Genomic DNA, 25,365 nt, shown 5'->3' on the forward strand with positions numbered 1-25,365 from the left:
ACTCAGGGCGTTGTAAATGGCCCTTAGTTCCAGTATATTTATGTGTAGTGAAGTCTCCAGACTTGACCACTGTCCTTGGAAGTTTCTTCCCTGAGTGACTGCCCCCCATCCTCGGAGGCTTGCATCCGTGGTCACCAGGACCCAGTCCTGTATGCCGAACCTGCGGCCCTCGAGAAGATGAGCACTCTGCAGCCATCACAGCAGAGACACCCTGGCCCTTGGGGACAGGGTGATCAACCGATGCATCTGAAGATGCGATCCGGACCATTTGTCTAACAGATCCCACTGAAAGATCCTTGCATGGAACCTGCCGAAGGGAATTGCTTCGTAAGCAGCCACCATCTTTCCCAGGACTCGCGTGCAGTGATGCACCGATACCTGTTTTGGTTTCAGGAGGTCCCTGACCAGAGATGACAATTCCTGGGCCTTCTCCACCGGGAGAAACACCTTCTTCTGTTCTGTGTCCAGAATCATGCCCAGGAAAAGCAGACGCGTCGCAGGAATCAGCTGCGACTTTGGGATATTCAGAATCCAGCCGTGCTGTTGCAACACTTCCTGAGAGAGTGCTACGCTGACCAACAACTGCTCTCTGGACCTCGCCTTTATGAGGAGATCGTCCAAGTACGGGATAATTATAACTCCCTTCTTCCGAAGGACTATCATCATTTCGGCCATTACCTTGGTAAATATTCTCGGTGCCGTGGAGAGACCAAACGGCAACGTCTGGAATTGGTAATGACAGTCTTGTACCACAAACCTGAGGTATTCCTGGGGAGGTGGGTAAATGGGGACATGCAAGTAAGCATCCTTGATGTCCAGCGACACCATAAAATCCCCCCTCTTCCAAGCTTGCAATAACCGCCCTGAGCGATTCCATTTTGAACTTGAACTTCTTTATATAAGTGTTCAAGGATTTTAAATTCAGGATGGGTCTCACCGAACCGTCCGGTTTCGGTACAACAAACATTGTGGAATAGTAACCCCTGCCCTGTTGAAGGAGGGGGACCTTGATTATCACCTGCTGGAGGTACAGCTTGTGAATTGCCGCCAGTACTACCTCCCTTTCCCTGGGAGCAGCTGGCAAGGCTGATTTGAGGTAACGGCGAGGGGGGAGTCGCCTCGAACTCCAGCTTGTATCCCTGAGATACAATTTGTACAGCCCAGAGATCCACTTGTGAGCGAACCCACTGGTTGCTGAAGTTTCGGAGACGCGCCCCCACCGCACCTGGCTCCGCCTGTGGAGCCCCAACGTCATGCGGTGGACTTAGTGGAAGCAGGGGAGGATTTTTGTTCCTGGGAACTGGCTGCCTGGTGCAGTTTCTTTCCTCTACCCTTACCTCTGGCCAGAAAGGATGCTCCTCTGACCCGCTTGCCTTTCTAAGGCCGAAAGGACTGCATTTGATAATACGGTGCTTTCTTAGGCTGTGAGGGAACCTGAGGTAAAAAAGTCGACTTCCCAGCAGTTGCTGTGGATACGAGGTTTGAGAGACCGTCCCCAAACAATTCCTAACCCTTATAAGGCAAAACCTCCATGTGTTTTTTAGAATCAGCATCACCTGTCCACTGCCGAGTCCATAATACTCTCCTGGCAGAAATGGACATTGCATTAATTCTAGATGCCAGCAGGCAAATGTCCCTCTGTGCATCCCGCATATATAAGATGACGTCTTTTATATGTTCTATGGTTAGCAAAATAGTATCCCTGTCGAGGGAATCAATGTTGTCTGACAGGGTATCAGTCCATGCTGCTGCAGCACTACACATCCAGGCTGAAGCAATAGCAGGTCTCAGTAGAGTACCAGAGTGTGTATACACAGACTTCAGGATAGCTTCCTGCTTTCTATCCGCAGGATCCTTTAGGGCGGCCGTATCCTGAGACGGCAGTGCCACCCTTTTAGATAAGCGTGTTAGCGCCTTGTCCACCCTAGGGGATGTTTCCCAACGTAACCTATCCGTTGGCGGGAAAGGGTACGCCATCAGTAACCTCTTAGAAATTACTAGTTTCTTATCAGGGGAACTCCACGCTTCTTCACACAAATCATTTAATTCATCAGATGGGGGAAAAGTCACTGGCTGCTTTTTCTCCCCAAACATAATACCCCTCTTGGTGGTAACCGGGTTAATATCAGAAATGTGCAATACATCTTTCATTGCAGTAATCATGCATCGGATGGCTTTTGTAGACTGTACATTTGTCTCATCCTCATCTACACTGGAGTCAGACTCCGTGTCGACATCTGTGTCTACCATCAGAGCTAGCGGGCGTTTATGAGCCCCTGACGGCTTCTGAGTCGCCTGGGCAGGCGCGGGCTGAGACCCCGGCTGTCCCAAGGCTGCTGCGTCATCGAACCTTTTATGTAAGGAGTTGACACTGTCGGTTAAGACCTTCCACATATCCATCCAATCAGGTGTCGTCCCCGTCGGGGGCGACACCACACTTATCTGCCTCTGCTCCGCCTCCACGTAACCCTCCTCATCAAACATGTCGACACAGCCGTACCGACACACCGCACACACCCAGGGAATGCTCAGACTGAGGACAGGACCCCACAAAGTCCTTTGGGGAGACAAAGAGAGAGTATGCCAGCACACACCAGAGCGCTATATAACACAGGGATTTACACTGCTAATAAGTGATTTTCCCAATAGCTGCTTGTCTGTATTGATTTGCGCCTACATTTATGTGCCCCCCCTCTCTTTTTAACCCATCTTGTACCTGCATACTGCAGGGGAGAGCCTGGGGAGCGTGCTTCCAGCGGAGCTGTGAAGGGAAAATGGCGCTGGTGTGCTGAGGAAGAAGGCCCCGCCCCCTCAGCGGCGGGCTTCTGTCCCGCGTTTTCTGTAAAGTAATGGCGTTTTTTTTTTACACATATACAGTTAACTGACTGTATTATGTGTATTCTTTTGCCAAAAGGTATTGAAATTGCTGCCCAGGGCACCCCCCCCCCCCCCCCCAGCGCCCTGCACCCTACAGTGACCGGAGTGTGTGGTGTGCTGTGGGAGCAATGGCGCACAGCTGCAGTGCTGTGCGCTACCTTAATGAAGACAGGAGTCTTCTGCCGCCGATTTCATCGTTTCTTCTGTCTGCTGGCTCTGCAAGGGGGACGGCGGCGCGGCTCCGGGAACGGACGATCGAGGTCAGGCCCTGTGTTCGAACCCTCTGGAGCTAATGGTGTCCAGTAGCCTTAGAAGCACAAGCAAGCTGCACGCAGGTAGGTTTGCTTCTCTCCCCTCAGTCCCACGTAGCAGTGAGTCTGTTGCCAGCAGATCTCACTGAAAATAAAAAACCTAACAAATACTTTCTTTTCTAGCAAGCTCAGGAGAGCCCACTAGGAGCACCCAGCTCTGGCCGGGCACAGATTCTAACTGAGGTCTGGAGGAGGGGCATAGAGGGAGGAGCCAGTGCACACCAGATAGTACCTAATCTTTCTTTTAGAGTGCCCAGTCTCCTGCGGAGCCCGTCTGTTCCCCATGGTCCTTACGGAGTTCCCAGCATCCACTAGGACGTCATAGAAATTTTATTTCCGTGCAGGGTAAATAGTGGCTGCTTTATTTTTACACTGCAAATTAGATTGCAGATTGAACACACCACACCCAAATCTAACTCTCTCTGCAAATGTTATATCTGCCTCCCCTGCAGTGCACATGGTTTTGCCCAGTTGCTAACTAAATTCCTGCTGCGATCAACTTGGAATTACCCCCTAAGAGAAAAGGATTTACCGGTAGGTATTAAAATCCTATTTTCTCATACGTCCTAGAGGATGCTGGGGACGCTTCAAGAACCATGGGGTTTATACCAAAGCTCTAGAACGGGCGGGAGAGTGCGGATGACTCTGCAGCACCGATTGACCAAACAAGAGGTCCTCCTCAGTCAGGGTATCAAACTTGTAAACTTTGCAAAAGTGTTTGAACCTGACCAAGTAGCTGCTCGGCAAATCTGTAATGCCGAGACCCTTCGGGCAGCTGCCCAGGATGAGCCCACCTTTCTGGTAGAATGGGGCTTCACCAATTTTGGTAACGGCAATCCGGCCGTAGAATGAGCCTGCTAAATCGTATTACAGAACCAGCGTGCAATAGTCTGCTTGGAAGCAGGAGCCCCAATCTTGTTGGGAGCCCATAGGACAAACAGAGCCTCTGTTTTCCCCAAGTCGAGCCGTTCTGGAGACTTAGATTTTTAAATCTCTGACCACATCGAAAGACTTCGATTCCGCTAAAGCGTCAGTAGCCACTGGCACCACGATAGGCTGGTTTACGTGAAACGATAAAACCACTTTTGGCAGAAATTGCTGAACAAGTTCACAACTCCGCTCTATCAGCACGGAAGATGAAATAGGGGCTTTTGTGAGACAAAGCCGCCAATTCAGATACCCGCCTTGCGGAAACCAAGGCCAACAACACAACTACTTTCCAAATAAGGAAATTTAACTCAACCTTACGTAAAGGTTCAACCAATGAGATTGCAGGAAACTGCAACACCACATTAAGTTTCCATGGTGCCACTGGGGCACAAAGGGAGGTTGGATGTGTAGTACGCCTTTCACAAAGGTCTGAACTTCTGGAAGGGAGGCCAATTCTTTCAGAAAGAAAATTGATAAGGCCGAAATTTGTACTTTAATGGAGCCTAACTTTAGGCCCGCATCCACACCTGCTTGCAAAAAATGGAGCAAACGCCCCAGCTGAACGTCCTCCGTAGGAACCTTCTTGGTTTTACACCAAGACACATATTTTCTCCAAACACGGTGGCAATGCTTTGCAGTTACTTCTTTTCTAGCCTGAAGAAGTGTGGGAATGACTTCACTGGGAATACCCTTTCGGGCTAGGATTTGGCGTACGACCGCCATGCCATCAAACGCAGCTGCGGTAAGTCTTGATACACGCATGGACCGTGCTGTAACAGGTCCCCTCATAGAGGAAGAGGCCAGGAATCTTCTATGAGTAATTCTTGAAGATCTGGATACCAAGCCCTCCTTGGCCAGCCTGGAACAATGAGGATTGCCTGAACCTTTGTTCTTTTTATGATCTTTATCACCTTCGGAATGAGTGGAAGTGGAGGGAACACATAGACCAACTGAAACACCCGCGGTGTCACCAGGGCGTCCACCGCTATCGCTTGAGGGTCCCTCGATCCGGAACAATATCTCTGAAGGTTTTTGTTGAGGCGAGACGCCAGCATGTTTATATGAGGAATTCCCCAATGACTTGTCACTTCTGCAAAGACCTCTTGATGAAGACCCCACTCTCCTGGATGGAGATCGTGTCTGCTGAGGAAGTCTGCTTCCCAGTTGTCTACACCCTGAATGAAGACCACTGACAGAGCGCTTACATGTCTTTCTGCCCAGCGGAAAACTTTTGTGGCTTCTGCCATTGCCGCTCTGCTCCTCATTCTGTCCTGGCGGTTTACGTACGCCACTGCTGTTAAGTTGTCCGGCTGAATTAAGACAGCAGATCGCGAAGAAGGTGTTCCGCTTGCAGAAGGCCGTTGTAAATAGCCCTCAATTCCAGAATGTTTATGTGTAGACAAGCTTCCTGGCTTGACTATTTTCCCCAGAAACTCTTCCCCCTGAAAGACTGCTCTCCAGCCTCGGAGACTTGCATCCATGGACACCAGGATCCAGTCCTGGATCCCGAACCTTCGTCCCTTTAGGAGGTGAGAACTGTGTAGCCACCACAGGAGAGAGATACTGTTCCTGGAATATAGGATTATTTTCCGGTGCATGTGCAGGTGAGACCCGGACAACATGTCCAACTGGTCCCGCTAAAACCACTCTGGCATTTAACCTGCCCGCTGAATGGCCACGTAGTCCGCAACCATCTTCTTCATCAACGGAACGTATTGATGGAAATGACACTGTTGCAGATCCGATCTGACTCTGGATCCTCAGAGCCCTTTCCACTGGAAGAAACAAACTCTCAACAGTTCTGGATCTAACATTATTCCCAACTCCGACAACCGCTTTGTTGGGATCAACAGTGATTCTGGCAAGTTCAGGATCCAACCACTTTGTTGAAGAACTGTCAGGGAGAAAACAACGTTTTGCACCACTTGTTTCCTTACCTCGCCGTACTCAGGAGAGGGTCCCAGTACAGAATAATAATGACTCTTACTATTGAAGGAAAACCATCATACCACCATCACTCCGGTGAATTGGAAATGACAATCCTGAATAGCAAACCCAGGTAAGCCTAATGCGGAAGAAACCGTACTTAGACCCTCATTTTCCTTTTACAGATAGGATATCCCTGCCCTGAGAGATTCCATCTTGTAGTTCAACTTCTTAAGTAGAATTTTTTTGGGGATTGTTCTGACTGAGTCGTCCGGCCTCAGAAGCACGAAAAAGCTTAAATAACAGCTTTTTTTTTGTGTGTGACCGGGACAGCAGGACAATGACCTGATCCTGACCCAACTCCTGTAAGGCGTCGCATACTACCTCCCCGTCCAGAGGAGAATCGGTAAGGTCTATTTGAAAAATCAGTGAGGGGAATTGTCTGGAAACTCCAGTATGTCCCCCGTTCTAGGACTGACTGAAGAGTATTAGACGTAGTCCCACCGGTGTGGGCTCCCGCAAGCTAGACCCAGCGACATGCTGTGGATGTGGTAGAAACAGAGGACGATATCTGCTTCTGCGAACTTGAAAAGGCTGCTGACCTCTTACCTTTTCACCTTCCTCTACCTGCAAAGAAAGGGAAAACCGTATCCATTCAGTCGAAATGACTGCATCCTACAATAATGCGTCACCAACCGTTGTGACGGAACATAGGTCAAGAAGGTAGACTTACCAGTGGTATCTGCCGAGATCAACTTTAACAAAGCCATCCCCAAACCAGGTTTCACCTTCATAGGGAAGATACTCCAGTACTTCTCAGAGTCAGCCTCAGCATTCCATGTGAATCCACAACGTCCTCCTAGTCGAGACCGCCATGGAATTGGCCCGCGAACCCAAGAGTCCTATATCTCTTGTAGTCGCACGGCAGTATGCTGCAATGATATAGACATGACTCAACTTCAGGAGTTCCCTGCATACAACTACTCCCCCATGCGCATGTAATGCTAGTATAATCAACGTACATGCGGACACATAATTATAGTATAACTCATTTTCCTGCATACGATCCTTTGTGACAGAGCCCTGTGCAGAACAGGGGTGACTCTTACTTTATTCTATCCATGAGAAGGAATAACTTTTACCTCAGCATTTATTATAAACATTTATCTATCTATCTATCTATCTATCTATCTATCTATCTATCTATCTATCTATCTATCTATCTATCCAAAACGTGTACATATATCCTTTTGTCAGGAACAGCAGGGTCCCTAATGACGTTAATACGTTTCAATGTGTATGAACAGGTACTGAATGCCGATTTTGTGGATCTGATCAGGAAACCCTATGGTCGACATAAGAAACACTATCCGAGTCGATCTCAGGGAGTAGTAACTGGGCAAAATAAAATTTTTGCGATCCCGATGGGTCTGAGAGAAATCAGTTCTATGAATAGGACTCCCTCCATAAATATTATCACATCTGTGATCGTGCCACAGACCTATGTAACTTTACTATACATACATATACATATAGGTATAGTTCTTTCTGATATGCATCACATTATCATGTCGATTTTCACCCAGTCAGATATTGTTGGTGCCGACAGGGTCACCTCCCACGTCTGTGTCTCCCATATAGTTTTCTCTCGGGAAAAATATACCTCTACTGACATGTTGACAGTAATTTACATGTAATGTAGAGGGAGAAAGGGGATATGGGAAACTTGAGCACAGGTGGTGAAATATGATATGACACTGAATGAATTGGAAAAAACCACAGTAGTTTAGAATTTAATCCTTCATTGAAGGATACTATAGCAGTAACTCATGTGGAGGTGCACCCATGAGAGTGAACACTAGTATACCAAAAAAGAAGAGGAAAAGACTCTCGTTTTTTGGGGGGCACTCATTGAAAAATATTGCATAAAATCTAACTTTTATTAATTACCATTAAAAGCTGTTGCCACCAACCAGGACTGGGACAAAAACATACACACATAAATACAAAAATGACAAAACAATAGAAAACAACAAAAAAATGACAAAAAAAACACACCTAGGTTTGCGTGTGGTATGAACACGCCATGGGGAGATATGCCTGACGCAGTCAGGGCCAATATGATAAATACTGACACTAGTTCCTGCAACAGTTAGCCTTAACAGTCCCCTAACAGAAGGAGACAAATAGTGGGCTGGTATAGTCGGCTAACACAGGAAACAGAAACACTGTAGATAGATTTACCATCAATACTTCAGTCTCTCGTAATAAATGCTACTGGCGTAGTCAGGGCCGGATTAAGCCTTGGGGGTGCCTGGGGCACTAAAGACAGGGGGCCCTGGTGGAAGGTGGAGGATGTATATTAACTTGTGAATACCTCCCAACATGTCTCATTTCAGGAGGGACAACATGCTCTCTACCTGGACTTCCCTCTGACTATATGATTGGTGTTGAAATATTTAATTGATATGAAAAGTATTTCAACACAGGTGATTGCAATCATAAATTAAGAAGGAAGTCCAGGTAGAGAGCATGTTGTCCCTCCTGGAATGGGTCATGGTGGGAGGATAGATTGTGTATATTAAATTGAAACCAGTGGTGTATATTAGTTTTAAAGTAATAGTTTAATAATGCCTGAGACAACTATTTTATTTTCTTGTAGTGGAACAAAGACAACTTAAACAACCTTAAAATACACATAGAAAAATATAATAATTGATCTTGTCATATGCAAGAATAGCATCAGCCTCTGTACTACTTACTGGGACAGGACTCAGGAGGACTCTGTGTGTGTGTGTCTCTCTCTCTAGACCCTAATGGTTTAGATGCATAACAGTTTACACAGGACTCAGACACCCAGGCAGGGAGGAGAAGAAGCTGGGATCCATGTGTCACTTACAGCTCTCTCCACCCTCCTAGCTCTCCTCTGGTCGGAATTCTCTGTCAGTAGCTCATGAAACATTATATTCCTGTGTCTCTGCCTGCACTGCATATTGTCCTGCTGCCATTCTGGCTCTCTCATTAAGAGGGAAAGCTAGTGATATCAGTGTGCTTTGGCTGGGGGGCCCCTGACAAAGGGGGGCCCGGGGTACTGTATGCCCTGCAACCCCCCCTTAATCTGGCTATGCGTAGAGTAAATAAGTAACAATGATGGTTTAGTGTGTGTTCAAACTTCATGGTTAGTGCAGTCTCCCCATAGATTGCATGTCATTGGTTCCTATAAAGAGGTAGTAGCGAAATAATCATAGTATTTATTCAGGATCTAGGATATAAATATCCATAATATAAACAAAAAATAATAATAATAATAATCTTGTAAATGTTACAGTGTAAATACTGTTAATTTTCTCAGTGCAGTAAACCGGTAAGCCTTATATTAGTAAATAATTTCTTGGTATCGAGTATCCACTATAAATAACACCCTGATCCGTATCTCAGGTACAGGCAGGCTATTACTAATTGAAGTTGTCTGGGCAGACGTATCTAGTATGCCTCAAAAACAAGCTGTAGCAAAATATATATATATATATATATATATATATATATATATATATATATATATATCTATCACTATTGCTCTTCATATATAACCATCATTTCAATATGCAGGAATCAATGTAACCAGGGTAAATATCCAATCTATCCTCTGACACATGTGTCATATTGGTGAGTTAGAGAGGTGAAGAGCAAATGAGCTGCTGCAGATTGCAGAAAAGGGGAAGAAAAAGGCACTCCTATCATAGATGGAGTGGGGTGGCTACTGTTCACTGTGTGACATGCATTAATACAGTGAATGAGCGTGTCCCATCTGCACCTAAAGGTGGGTACACACTATTAGATATATCTGCAGATCAATTGATCTGCAGATATATCTATGTACGGATCGGGCAGTGTGCTGTGCATACACACAGCCCGATCCGTCGGGGGACTGACGTCATGAACTGGGCGGGCGCTCGCACCCGCCCAGTTCACCTGTCAATCAACGCCTGCCGCCGCAGCATGTGTACGGGCGGTCGGACGACCGCCCCGTACACACACAGCGACGGGCCAATATATCGTTAGATATATTGGCTGTCGGCTGTGCTGCGCGGCCGACGCGATACGTCTGTGAACGACGGAGTTCACAGACGTATCGCCCGTACACACTGGCCGACGGTCCCGCGATGTATCGGGCGTTCAAGAGAACGGCCGATACATCGACCAGTGTGTACGGGCCTTAAGGGTTAGAAACAGGTAGAATGCTTCTGCTTTTGAAAAGATCACCCACGGGCACCCTGATGTAACAGCGCAGGATGTCCTCTGAGTTCTCCTTGCGACATTGAGAGAGCATTGAAAAAAGGGAGATTTAAAGATACATGTTATGAGTAAGATGAAATAAAGAGCACCAATCCCCTTATGAGTGTATGCTGCTTCCTTGCATGTGTAAATACATTGATGCAAGGTGAGCGGTACCTCTTTTTTGCCTATAGTGCCTGGAAGAAAGTAGTTTGGTAACAGTGCTGGGACCCTAATGGTAGTAAAGGTCCTGATGCCGCAGGGTATTGCAGGATCCGTTACCCACCATGTGGACCCGCCGGCTGTCACTCGAATGGAAAGGTACCTAAGATTGCGCGTGGATATCAGGGTGTGTGGTTCCGGCTCTGGCTGCACTGCACTGAGTCTCCTCAGACAGCTGTTTTGCTTTCTGGCTTCCTCACTGAGGAAAAACACGCAAACCTAGGTGTGTTTTTTTTGTCATTTTTTTGTTGTTTTCTATTGTTTTGTCATTTTTGTATTCAGGGCCGGCGCTACCACTAGGCAGCTTTAGGCAGCTGCCTATGGGCGGCGACCACTGGAGGGCGGCACTGCACACTGAATGAATCAGACAACGCTTTATCACCCTGCTGACAATTGTTCAACATGAGTTCAACGTGAGTGGGTCATCCCCCGCCCCCGTCCACCCGCTCCCGAATGTTACCTCCAGTGTTCGCAAATACGTGCCAGGGTGGGTGGGTCCCGGGTGGGTCCCCTGGGACGCGCTGCACGGATATTGGTTTGTTTTAATGATTGAAGTCTCCCTTGCCCGACTGCAGAAGTGGAGGAGGAGCCAGCCTGCGAGGGGGACAGCAATCATTAAAATAAACCAATATCAGTGCAGCGCGTCCCAGGGGAGTTTGTACGGCCCTCCCTCCCTCTCTCTTCCCTCCTCCCCCGGAACTAAGGAACAACAGCGCCGACGTTCTTCACATCACCCTCCAACAGTGGTTACCTACGATGCTGTTCCAGCACAGCACACAGAGGAAATGTGCAGTGCAGAACGATGTAAGGTAACTCACACTGGCTCTGTCTGTTCTGCTGTGACATACACTCACATTCGCGCTCCGTCTCCAGCTCCGGCTGACCGGTCACTGCTCCCTGCTGCACGTGTACAGAAACACTGACTGAAGCAATGCATAGTTACACAGTGTCTGCCACAGCTTCTTGGAATGTGCTACACTGCCCCCCACCCCTACATGGGAATCTGTGACTGTTAACACCTTATCCCCCAGGACAATCTCAATTTGCAGAGAAACTTCAGCCATGTAGTTCTGGTTTCTGCTATTGGGGTTTCTGCTATTGGTTTAGAAAGGTTCAATCACAATACACAGAAAGTTCTATTCAGGAGCATCATGCAGAGAAGGTATAGGTGCGGTATATAGAGAAGGTGTAGGTGCAGTATATAGAGATGGTGTAGGTGCGGTATATAGGGATGGTGTAGGTGCGGTATATAGGGATGGTGTAGGAGCGGTATATAGAGATGGTGTAGGAGCGGCATATAGGGATGGTGTAGGTGCGGCATATAGAGATCGTGTAGGTTCGGTATATAGAGATGGTGTAGGTGCGGTATATAGGGATGGTGTAGGAGCGGTATATAGAGATGGTGTAGGAGCGGTATATAGGGATGGTGTAGGTGCGGCATATAGAGATCGTGTAGGTTCGGTATATAGAGATGGTGTAGGTGCGGTATATAGGGATGGTGTAGGAGCGGCATATAGAGATGGTGTAGGTGCTGCATATAGAGATGGTGTAGGTGCTGCATATAGAGATGGTGTAGGTGCGGCATATAGAGATGGTGTAGGTGCTGCATATAGAGATGGTGTAGGTGCGGCATATAGAGATGGTGTAGGTGCGGCATATAGAGATAGTGTAGGTGCGGCATATAGAGATGGTGTAGGTGCGGCATATAGAGATGGTGTAGGTGCGGCATATAGAGATGGTGTAGGTGCGGCATATAGAGATGGTGTAGGTGCGGCATATAGAGATGGTGTAGGTGCGGCATATAGAGATGGTGTAGGTTCGGCATATAGAGATGGTGTAGGTGCGGCATATAGAGATGGTGTAGGTGCGGCATATAGAGATGGTGTAGGTGCGGCATATAGAGATGGTGTAGGTGCGGCATATAGAGAAGGTGTAGGTGCGGCATATAGAGATCGTGTAGGTTCAGTATATAGAGATGGTGTAGGTGCGGTATATAGGGATGGTGTAGGAGCGGTATATAGAGATGGTGTAGGTGTGGTATATAGGGATGGTGTAGGAGCGGTATATAGAGATGGTGTAGGTGCGGTATATAGTGATGGTGTAGGTGCGGCATATAGGGATGGTGTAGGTGCGGCATATAGAGAAGGTGTAGGTGCGGCATATAGAGAAGGTGTAGGTGCGGCATATAGAGAAGGTGTAGGTGCGGCATATAGAGATGGGACCCAGAAACAGTGGAATAGGACCCCATTTTTTTTAAGTAATGGGTCACAGGGACCCACAAGCTTTTTCGCTCACCGCGATCTCCTCCCCCCCCGCGCGCAATTATGCTCCTGAATGTTACTTCCTCCTCTCTGCATCATTACCAGCCCCCCCCCCCCCCCCCCCCCTTCCCGCGATTGTGCTCCCAAATGTTACCCGCTGCCTCCCCACCTCCTGCATCTTGTGCTGCCAGGGCCAGGCTGAGGAGGGTCAAGACCTCCCCTTTGCACTAAAAACACAGCAACATTAGGACCCGGGACATCCTCAATGACCATGCGCCCTCCCGCCCCCGGCTGTTGCTGCTGTGTGGCTGATCCTGACATTGAGCTGCCCTGAGCCGCTGAACAATTGTCACACCAGCTGCAGCTACTGTACCACACTTAGACACATAGCGGCTGCGGATGACAGCTGCCTCCCGGGCTCCTCCCAGCCAGCTGCGCAGTGCAAGGTGGCACTAGGTGAGCACTACTGGGTGCATTGTTTGTGTGTGGGTGACATTGTGGGTTACATTGGGTGAATGCTGTATATGGGTGCCAGTGAATGACTGCTGTGTGTGGGTGACAACGGGTGACTGCTGTGTGTAAATGTGTGCGACAGTGGGTGACTCTTGTGTGAGTGACTGTGTTAAGTTTGAATTGCCACCATATCTGCCGTGGTGCTCCTGATTTGAGATGTCTATGTTGGGAAAGGAGCTGCATTGAATGAGAAATTGCATTGGGGAGAGGGGCTAGGGGTTAAAGAAAAGAAAGCTAGTGAGAGGTGTGGGGCTGAGAGAAGGAATCAGGTAGGCAGTGGGGCAAGGATGCAGGCAGGGCGTGAAACAAGCAATGAGAGGTGCGGGGAATGAGGGGGGGGGGGGGGCAGTGGTTGAGAGGGAAGTAGGAGCCGAATGGGTAGCAGGCAAAATGCGAGGAGTAAGTAAAGGTGAGAGACACAGGCATTCAGACACCAAGGAGAGCAAGTGTTTTTTTTTTTTTGGGGTGGGGGTGGGTTAGGCTGTAATTTTGCCTAGGGTGCCGAAATACCTTGCACCGGCCCTGTTTGTATTTATGTGTGTATGTTTTTGTCCCAGTCCTGGTTGGTGGCAACAGCTTTTAATGGTAATTAATAAAAGTTAGATTTTATGCAATATTTTTCAATGAGTGCCCCCCAAAAAACGAGAGTCTTTTCCTCTTCTTTTTTAGTAATTTACATGTACCAAGTACTATTAGGAGTCGACAGCGCCGACATAGTCATTCCCTTTCTGGCAGAGCCCTCAGCCTCAGATATGCCGACACCCGTGTACCAAACACCCACCGACATTACACTGGCTATAAGGGATAGACCCCAGTACAATCTGTCATGGAAACACATAAGGAGTTTACCAGCTCATTTACACCACGCTCATGATATAGTGCTTTTATTTTTAACTAATATTGCACCAAACAACTGTGCCCCCCCTCGTTTTTCACTCTGATCTATACAGTAGTGATTTGGAAGGACCAGCGTCTCTGTGAGGAGAAATTGGCGCTGGTTAGAGCTGTGAGGGCTAAGCCACGCCCCCTTGATGGCGCGCTTCAGACCCGCTTAATTTCATATTTTTTTATACTGGCGGGGGTCTGTAATCAGTGCCTAGGCATGTAATACTACTTGTGCCAGTGGCTAACTTGAGGTTTTATGCTGCCCAGGGTGCCCCCCTGCGCCCTGCAGTGCCTTTCTCAGTGTGGGAGCATAGCGCGCAGCGCCGCCGCTACGCGGTACCTCAACTAGCTGTCTTCTGCCGTCACTGAAATCTTCTGATCTTCCTATACTCACCTGGCTTCTGTCTTCTGGCTCTGTGAGGGGGGTGACGGCGCGGCTCCGGGAACAAGCAGCTAGGCGCACCAAGTGATCGAACCCTCTGGAGCTAATGGTGTCCAGTAGCCTAAGAAGCAGCGCCTTTGAACTCATAGAAGTAGGTCTGCTTCTCTCCCCTCAGTCCCACGATGCAGGGAGCCTGTTGCCAGCAGGTCTCCCTGAAAATAATAAACCTAATATAAAGTCTTTTCAGAGAAACCCAGTAGAGCTCCTCAGTGTGTGACCAGTCTCTCTGGGCACAGAATCTAACTGGGGTCTGGGGGAGGGGCGTGGAGGGAGGAGCCAGTTCACACCCCTTTTAAGGTCTTAGAGTGCCCATGTCCAGTGCCAGATTAAGGACCTCATGGGCCTGGAGCTGAAATTTGTGAAGGGCCTACTGTATGCCACCACATGTGTACGGTGTGACTAGCACGACGTGTGTGACTACTGATATGGGGGTGTGATCAGAGCTGTATATACAGTGATCGCGCTGAGTCCGAAAACTATGCCGCCTCCCACTGGGAGTGTATTTTAGCTTAGCAGAAGTGCGAACGAAAGGATCGCAGAGCGGCTACAAACATTTTTTGTGCAGTTTCTGAGTAGCTCCAGACCTACTCAGCGCTTGCGATCACTTCAGCCTATTCAGTTCCTGTTTTGACATCACACACCCGCCCAGCGTTCGCCCAGCCACGCCTGCGTTTTCCCTGGCACGCCAGCATTTTTTCCGAACACTCCCTGAAAACGGTCAGTTGACACCCAGAAACGCCCACTTCATGTCAATCACTCTGCGGCCACCAGTGCGACTGAAATGCATCGCTAAACCTTGTGCAAAACTGCATCGTTCGTTGTGCCCGTACGTCACGCATGCGCATTGCGCCGCTTACGCATGCGCAGAACTGCCGTTTTTTAGTCTGATCACTGCGCTGCGAACAAATGCAGCTAGCGATCAACTCGGAATGACCACCATTATTCACATTACACAGTAGTTCCCTTATACAAGTTAGGCAAGACCACAGAGCCCCTTATACACATTTCGCAACAGTAGAGCCCCTTCTTCTTATTCCTTCTCTTATCATCTTTCCTCCTCATCATTCTACCATTCACTTTGTAGTATACCTGATATACACATTCCCTTGCTCCAGCTCCTCTGCAGTCTTCCGATGGCCAGGACTCAGAGCCGGAGGACAGACTGGCCAAACGCAAGTATTACAGGGACGCCACCTGCCCGCCAGCAACACACCAGTTCGCAGCTCTCCATGCAGAGCCCGCCAGAGCTAGCCCCCTGCTGCAATGGAGCTGGAGGATGGAGCCAGAAAACAGAACATGACTGCGTGACGAGGGAGGCATCTCGCGATCCACTCCCGCCCAGCGGAGTGCAGAAGTCTCCTTCCTTGAGACAGCTAGACAAACGCCCCCCCCGCCCCCTGCCAGACTAGTGATCCGGCAGAGGCAGAACTCTGGGAGGCAACGGAGTCATCTGCCGCCGGGCTCCTGCTCTGAAGGGGGGCACCTCTCCTCCCATTCTGTGACACCATTGAATTAAGTTAATTGATAGCTGCTGCTATCTCTTCAGTGGCCGACTTCCTCACTGGTCCCTGCACCTTACAAATCACACCCTCTTTATTATACTGTAGATACACATTTACAAGTGTCATACCCAGGATTAGAAACCACGACCTATTACACTGGAAGCAGACACCTTACTGATGAAGCTGTTTACTCCTGTATAGGAAATATGAGAGTTCTAACTATATGAAGTTACTTCTCTGACAAACACACGTAACTTCATATAGTTAGAATTCTCATGTTTCCTGTACAAGAGCAAATTGCTCCACCAGTAAAGTGTCTGCTGTTAGTGTAACAGGTCATGGGTTCTAATCCTGGGAATGACTGCAAAGAAATGTGTGATTTAAAATAAAAGACAATTAAATGTATAAATACATTATACAATTTTTTTTCAGAATACTCCATATACACATATGTATATTCCATAGACAAAAAACCTTACGGTTTCACATGTCCCATTAAGGCTTCTTAGACATGATCGAAATTTCAGAAACCTGTTGTAACTCTTCCACTCAAACTCCAAAAAGCAATGAAATTCCGATCATTAAGGCTGACGCCTTAATGGACGTGTCCCTTGCGCAATACAGATATGGTATGCCATCACAGACTGTGGGTAAGTGCAGATTCAGCACTCTCACAGAGTGAGATTGCTGTCACTCACACAATGGTGGAGCTGCTAATTCACAGATTTGTGTGCTCATTGGAATACACACATGCAGTCTATGCAACAGAAGGTCTGAGCAGTTTTGTGGTGCTCCCATCCCACACAGTGCCCACAACCATCCCATTCGGTCACCACAACCATCCCACCTTGTTACAACATCCTTCTGACTCCATACATCCATCTCACATAGTATACACATTTAGCTCCCTCAAACATCTTGGTTAATTGCTAAAACTATAATACCCTATCTACGGTCTATGCATCTACACTTACTTCCCCTATACACCCCCATGCTGCCCTGTCTTCCCCAATCCCTACTGCTGTGTTCTCCCATCTGTGCTAGTCTGTACTAACTTATCTGCACCATCTGTCTTTCCCCACCTGTGCCTTGTCTGTACCACCGTTTACTTCTCTCTGTGCTGCTCAGTGTTCAACGTCACTCTGCCTCCTTCAGTACATGGCACACTATCTTCTCTCCCATCTGCACCAGTTTTCTACCCATCCATGCCAGTGTTTTCAACCAATCTGCACCGCTCTGTCTCCCTTCCCATACTTGCTACTTAATCTACCCCCTATCCACACCACTCTTACCCCATTCATGTAGTTGACATCCTGAAGGTAAATTTTGTGGATCATGCGCTCTTGGCAGGGGGATAACCGCTACAGCCCACCCCCCAGTGGTCTGGAAACGCCTCCGTTGTGCAGACCATGCCCTGCCAATGGCATGCTAACGCTGTTTGCACGCCCCCCTCCTTCCCCGCAACCACCTCTGCCTATCAATCAGGCAGGGTGATCGCAGCCAGTGAGATGCTGATAGCATCTCTCTGGGCTCCTGGGGTACGCACGCGCAGTGCGGCCATTGCACGTGCGCACCTCACAAACTAATTCAGACTGCGATTGCTGCTGCTGCGGTCTGAATTACCCCCTGTGTTTCTTTGACCCCCCCATCAGTGCTGCTTAGTGTTCAACTCTATCCACACACTTCTGTTCCCCCATCCACACCGCTCTCCTCCTTCCAATCAACAACACTCTTACCTCATCTGAGCAGCTTTGTCTTCCGCTCAGACCTTCAGTTGCATAGACTGCATGTGTGTATTCCAATGAGCACACAAATCTGTGAATTAGCAGCTCCACCATTGTGTGAGTGACAGCAATCTCACTCTGTGAGAGTGCTGAATCTGCACTTACCCACAGGCTGTGATGGCATACCATATCTGTATTGCGCAAGGGACACGTCCATTAAGGCGTCAGCCTTAATGATCGGAATTTCATTGCTTTTTGGAGTTTGAGTGGAAGAGTTACAACAGGTTTCTGAAATTTCGATCATGTCTAAGAAGCCTTAATGGGACATGTGAAACCGTAAGGTTTTTTGTCTATGGAATTTCATCGCTTTTTTTAAATTTATTTTTTTTATTCAGAAATTTAAAATTTCACTGTAAGAATAAACATTTGATTTTTTAAATGTTTAATGAAAATGTTCGTATAAAATTACTATTCTGTGCAAAATTATTTTATTAACCAAACCGAATTGTTTAAGGTCCATACACACTTAACGATTTAATGAGCAACGTCGCTCATTTTCCCCCTCCTTGAGTGACGTCGCTCGTTTTATCGTTAAGTGTGTATGCCGCCAGCGACGAACGATGCGCGGCCCCGCGGGTCGGCAACAATCGTCGCTGTCGGTAGGTCATGCATGAAGGATGTGGACTATCGTCCACGACCTTCATGCAGGGCTGGCGGGGGCGTGACGTCACTGAGCGATATGAGCGGTCATATCGCTCAGTGTGTACAGTCGGCCGCCGGCCGGCCCGGGAGGGGGAAACATTAGACGATGTCGCTCACAGAGCGACATCGTTTAATGTGTATGGGCCTTTAGACTTTGGTCAAAATATTTTGCTGCCTTTGCAGATGATGCAGGGAGGGGGGTAGGTGGCAGCAGCCTGTGACTGAGGCTGGAGGTAGGCGTGAAATGCATTGCTTGTACGTGTGAGTGCGTGGTGTCAGGTGCTGCGTGTGTATGTGTGTGTGTCAGGTGCTGCCTGTGTATCAGCTCCTGTGTGTGTGTGTGTGTGTGTATGTGTGTGTCAGGTGCTGCGTGTATATACGAGTGTGTCTGATGGTGCGTGTGTATGCGTCAGCTGCCGCACGTATGTGTGTGTCAGGTGTTGCGGGTGTATATGTGTGTGAGTATCAGGTGCTCCGCGTGTGTACAAGTGTAGGTCTGGTGCTGTGCATGAATACGTATGTCTGTGTCAGGTGCTGCGCGTGTACATGTGTGCATCAGGTGCTGCGCGTGTACATGAGTGTGCATTAGGTGCTGCGCGTGTACATGAGTGTGCGTCGGGTGCTGCGTGTGTACATGAGTGTGCATTAGGTGCTGCGCGTGTACATGAGTGTGCGTCAGGTGCTGCGTGTGTACATGAGTGTGCGTCAGGTGCTGCGCGTGTACATGTGTGTGCGTCAGGTGCTGCGCGTGTCTATGTGTGTGTGAGTAAGGTGCTGCATGTGTATGTGTGTGTCTGATGGTGTGCGTGTATATGTATGTGTCAGGTGCTGCGTGTATATGCATGTGTCAGGTGCTGCATGTTTATTTTATTGTGTCTGATGCTACGTGTGTGTCAGGTGCCGCACGTGTATATGTGTGTGTGTCAGGTGTTGCGCGTGTATGTGTGGGTCAGGTGCTGCATGTTTATTTTATTGTGTCTGATGCTACGTGTGTGTGTGTCAGGTGTTACACATACACGCGCATGTCAAGTGCCGTTCCCCTTCTTCCCATCCCAGCTCTCTCTGTAGAATACAGCTCTGCACCCAGAGAGAGGGAAAGACTAGGGGGCTGATCACTGCACTGCTCACTTTTTGGTCATGAGTTCGGCCTCCTGTTTCTTCCAGTGCTGTGTTCCTGCAGCCCAGCCCTCCCTGTTGTGCCAGAGAATCAGCCCTTCCTTCCCCAGCCAGAGAGAGAGAGCCCGAGGCAGAGACACTCTTCCCGTAGCTGGCCTACCCCCAGTACTTCAGCACTGGCCATGCGGCAGTCAACAAAGGAGACCAGCAGGGGGTTCTGGCAGCAACAGCTGTGGCCGCAGCTGGATCGGGGAGGCCTGTAGTGTCTGAGGTGGGCAGCACTTCCTCTGCCGCTGTCACCTTCCCCTGCCAGAGAGAAAGCAAGAGACATACCCTTCCCGCAGCTGGGCTACCCCTAGCACCTCAGCGCTGGCCAGGCGGAAGTCTATGGAGGGGACCGGCAGGGGTTTCAGGCCACAGCAGCAGCGGCCGCAGCCAGATCAGGGAGGCCTGCAGAGTCAGAGCTGGGCAGCACTTCTACCAACACTGTCACCTCTGTGCTGGGCATGTACACCAGTCCGTACGGACGGAGGTGTCCACAACAGGCAGCAGTATAATGAGTCAGACAAACTCATTACACGCTGCCCACTGCTGCGTGTAATGCTGCACTCGATGGAGGAAGCCTAGATGCGGTCACCAGCTGCAGCGAGGGAGAAGGGTGATCACATCACCCTTCAACCCGGCACCTCACAATCAGCTGGGGATCTGCAGTAGCTTCATCTCTCTCTTCCTCTCTGACAGCACAGCAGCCCCTCTGGGTCCCATGTAGCTCTGCCCCCCTGCTCACAGTTCACTCGGCCTCTCCTGATTAAAAAGAAAATAAGAGACTGACCTGCTGCTCAGATGCGAGGAGGGGACGGGCGGTAGGTCCTCTGTGAGTGCACTACACAGTCAAAATTAACTCTGACTCCTCACAACAGTGTGGACTGCGGGCAACGTCAGACGCCAATTTGGGTGTGCTTGCCGCACTACCTGCCCATCAAGCCCAACGTGGTGCCATGGTGCCAGCCCCGCCCACTATACGGATTCCATTTTGTATTAGGAACCCTATAACAGCATTCCGACATCCCTCCCTATGACGCTGCCATCCATACACTGCCGCTCTCATACATCCGCACACTGCCGCTCTCACACAACTGTACACTGCTGCTCTCATACATCCATACACTGCCGCTCTCATACATCCGTACAACCCCGCTCTCATACATCCGTACAACCCCGCTCTCATACAGCCGCACACCATCGCACTCTTACAGCCGCACACCATCGCACTCTTACAGCCGCACACCATCGCACTCTTACAGCCGCACACCATCGCACTCATACAGCCGTACATTGCCGCTCTCATACATCCGCACACTGCCGCTCTCATACATCCGCACACTGCCGCTCACATCTATACAAACATAGCCTCCATACATCTACGCATCCAATCCCCGCGCAAGGGAACACTGAAATCACTATCACTTTTGCCCGGGGTGTGACCACAGCCAGCCACTACTCCGGCCACCTTCTTTTGACACCAAAAATGCATCTTACCTATCATCAGGGTGGTGCTGCTGCTGGGGGTGGGTTGCTGCCTCAGTCTCCAGGTTGGTGCTGCGATTGGAGGGGGTACTGCTTCCCTGTGCTGCCACTGTCTCCCGGATCATCGTGCCGCTGGCTGAATTGCAGCTTGACTCTACTGCTGCCAGGAGTAACAGCTTCCTGGCTGTTGTTGCTGGTGGCTGCCTACTGCTCATTGCCACCGGAACACTGACCGGCTCGGCAGTGATGCTGACGGAGGAGTAGTGGCGGTGGGGTGGGGGGGGGGGGGGGTGCCTGCTCCCTTCCCTCGAGCATGCTGCAGTGTACAAAAATAAATAATAAATAGAGAGCATACCAGGGTGAGAGTCTGTATCGATCACAGTGATTACATGGGGCACAGCATAAGGACACCTTGCTGTGAGGGGCTCTGCCCACATAGATTGCTGCACCCTCTCTGATGTCAGCCGCTGCCCTCTCGTTCTCTGGGCGGCCAGTTCCAGTGTGAGGTAGGAGAGGAAGAGAACACACAGGAGAGCAGCCCTGATATATAACGAGGTGGAAGTTCTATAGGCAGCAGAGACTGAGACCAGCCAGCCAGGAGCAGAGACTGAGACCAGCCAGCCAGTCTCCCAGTGCCCTGATCACTACACGCCGCCAGCACAGCATTACAGGAGGGTCCTATAGTGCTGCCCTGAGCTAACAGGTGTGTGTACCAAGTGTACCCCGTACAGTGTGCTGCGCCCTGGTGTCTCTGAGAGGGGTGAGGTCACTGTGCCGCTTTAGTATATGGCTTTTCCTTAGTACTGTACGTTACAGCCCTGCACTAGTGGTGGCAACTCTGCCATATGTTAACCTGTGAGGTTATTTTCCTATTTACAGAATAACCGGGGATAAGGGGGCCATATTGCGGCTCTCAAGTGAAGGCACTCTAATACACCCCCTGCTGGCGGCCACTGTGCAGGCGCAACAATTTGAAATGCCCGATCTCTATAATGGGGCATATTTCTCTTTTTTTTTAAAAACCTGTAACTTTCTGGAAAACCACAACCCCAAAAGGCACTTCACTGGGACATGCTCTATCTAATAAAACAAACCCCAAGTCATATACATATATATCTATATATACACACACACACTCATGTATATACATGTATACACAAATACACGAATGTCCATGTTTATGTATGTATAATACATTGATAGAGTACATTATATTTATGAATTAATTGCTTCCCGATTCTGCAGCAGCATCATCAGCACCACCAGTGTTACTCACAGTCACTTCACACTGACTGCTGCACAACACATCACTTAATTTCCGGGCCGCCCGCCATCTGGTGAAGAGACATGGGAGATGAAGGACCAGCAGTGCCAAGTTGAGCGGAAGTATTGTGAATTAGTTACCCACACACTCCTTGTGACACCTGCTCCCCGTCTGCCCTCCCACCCGCCGCCTGCCGTCCGGAACCCGCACTGACAAGTAAGTCTCAGCAGAATGTGTCTGCCGGCGGCTCCCAGTCCCCAGTGGTGTGGCGGCCGCGGCACACTAGGACTGAGAGACCGCAGCGGGAGGAAAGCACAGGTGGGCGGGAGAGCATGGGCGGACATCACCACGTCACATTGCAAGGTGACGCCAGTCCCCCCAGTGAGGCCGCCGACGAATGCACTCAGCATAGTATTAGCAGCAGGCATAGGGGGGGCGGGTGCATCGGTGGTGGGAGGTACGGAAATGAGCTGCAGGCTAGGCTCCACCGATCACACACTCAGCGATCACTGTGCTACAGCAATCGTGGCGTGCAGCGGTGCTGGACATTAGGGAGTGCCTGTGCGCACCAGGCACCCCCTGTACGCACGCCTATGCGCTACCACCCCCCATATGCCACACTACATCACTATGCTATAGCCCTCCCATATGCTGCACTTCATAATTACACTATACCCCCCATACAACATACTACATCACCACACTACACTACTCACAATAAAATTAAAACATCCCAGTTCCTCATTCTTAATGAGCTCACGTGAGTTCTCTCCCCAACGGAGCTCCAGACCAAGTAACAATGAAGACACCAGCAGCGTGTAGGGGGCAGGCCTGGTCCACTTGTCAGGAGAGAGCAGTCACTGGAGGATAAGAAGGGGGCGGGGCCTAGTCCTACAGACGGGAGAGAGCACAGACAGGAGAGAGCAAGGTACAGGGGTAGAAGGGGGCGGGGCCTATTCTTACAGGCTTTCAAAATTCGATTTTTTTATAAATTCGACATTTGACAAATTCGACTTTTCTGCAATGGTACAAATGCGGCAATTCGACAAAAGTATATTCAATTGAAGTTTGTAAATTCGACATCAGTGCTTTTAAACAGTAAATTCGTCATTTTAAATCCGCCACACTTTGCTGGCGGAATCTAATAAAAAAATTTAAAAACATGTTTTTTTTGCAGTTTTCTTTTTTGGTAGTAGCATATCTATTTATATTAGAAGGGATTAGGTACTTGGTTTGTCTTTTTTGAGGCACAAGTATTATTTATATATTTTTTAAAAGATTATTATTATTTTTTAAATGGAATGTGAAAAACCCGGAAAAAAAATTGCGTGGGGTCCCCCCTTAAAGCATAACCAGCCTCGGGCTCTTCGAGCCGGTCCTGGTTCTAAAAATCCGGGGAAAAAACGGACAGGGGATCCCCCGTATTTTTAAAACCAGCACCGGGCTCTGCGCCTGGTGCAAAAAATACGGGGGACAAAAAGAGTAAGGGTCCTCCGTATTTTTTACACCAGCATCGGGCTCCACTAGCTGGACAGATAATGCCACAGCCGGGGGTCACTTTTATACAGTGCCCTGCGGCCGTGGCATTAAATATCCAACTAGTCACACCTGGCCGGGGTACCCTGGGGGAGTGGGGACCCCTTCAATCAAGGGGTCCCCCCCCAGCCACCCAAGGGCCAGGGGTGAAGCCCGAGGCTGTCCCCCCCATCCAAGGGCTGCGTATGGGAGGCTGATAGCCTTGAGAAAATGGAAAGAATATTGGTTTTTCCAGTAGTACTACAAGTCCCAGCAAGCCTCCCCCGCAAGCTGGTACTTTGAGAACCACAAGTACCAGCATGCTGGAGAAAAACGGGCCCGCTGGTACCTGTAGTTCTACTGGAAAAAAAATACCCAAATAAAAACAGGACACAGACACCGTGAAAGTATAACTTTATTTCACACCTGCCGACACACACATACTTACCTATGTTGACACGAAGCAGTCGGTCCTCTTCTCCAAGTAGAATCCAGATAATTATACTCACCTGATCCAGGTTCCAGATTAAATCCACGTACTTGGCAAAACAACAAACCGAACACCCGGACCAGACGGACTGAAAGGGTCCCATGTCCACGAATGCAGACATCCGAATCTCGCGAGAATCCGACAGCGGGATGACAATGTTCGGGCGCGCTCGGGTTAGCCGAGCAAGGCGAGAAGGTTCGAACCAGCCTCGGACCCGTGTAAAAATAAGAATTTACTTACCGATAATTCTATTTCTCGGAGTCCGTAGTGGATGCTGGGGTTCCTGAAAGGACCATGGGGAATAGCGGCTCCGCAGGAGACAGGGCACAAAAGTAAAGCTTTCCGATCAGGTGGTGTGCACTGGCTCCTCCCCCTATGACCCTCCTCCAAGCCAGTTAGGTACTGTGCCCGGACGAGCGTACACAATAAGGGAGGAATTTTGAATCCCGGGTAAGACTCATACCAGCCACACCAATCACACCGTACAACTTGTGATCAAACCCAGTTAACAGTATGATAACAGAGGAGCCTCTGAAAGATGGCTTCCTAACAATAACCCGAATTAGTTAACAATAACTATGTACAATTATTGCAGATAATCCGCACTTGGGATGGGCGCCCAGCATCCACTACGGACTCCGAGAAATAGAATTATCGGTAAGTAAATTCTTATTTTCTCTATCGTCCTAGTGGATGCTGGGGTTCCTGAAAGGACCATGGGGATTATACCAAAGCTCCCAAACGGGCGGGAGAGTGCGGATGACTCTGCAGCACCGAATGAGAGAACTCCAGGTCCTCCTTAGCCAGAGTATCAAATTTGTAAAATTTTACAAACGTGTTCTCCCCTGACCACGTAGCTGCTCGGCAAAGTTGTAATGCCGAG

The sequence above is a fragment of the Pseudophryne corroboree genome, chromosome 4 (assembly GCF_028390025.1).
Source record: "Pseudophryne corroboree isolate aPseCor3 chromosome 4, aPseCor3.hap2, whole genome shotgun sequence".
In the NCBI taxonomy this organism is placed as follows: domain Eukaryota; kingdom Metazoa; phylum Chordata; class Amphibia; order Anura; family Myobatrachidae; genus Pseudophryne; species Pseudophryne corroboree.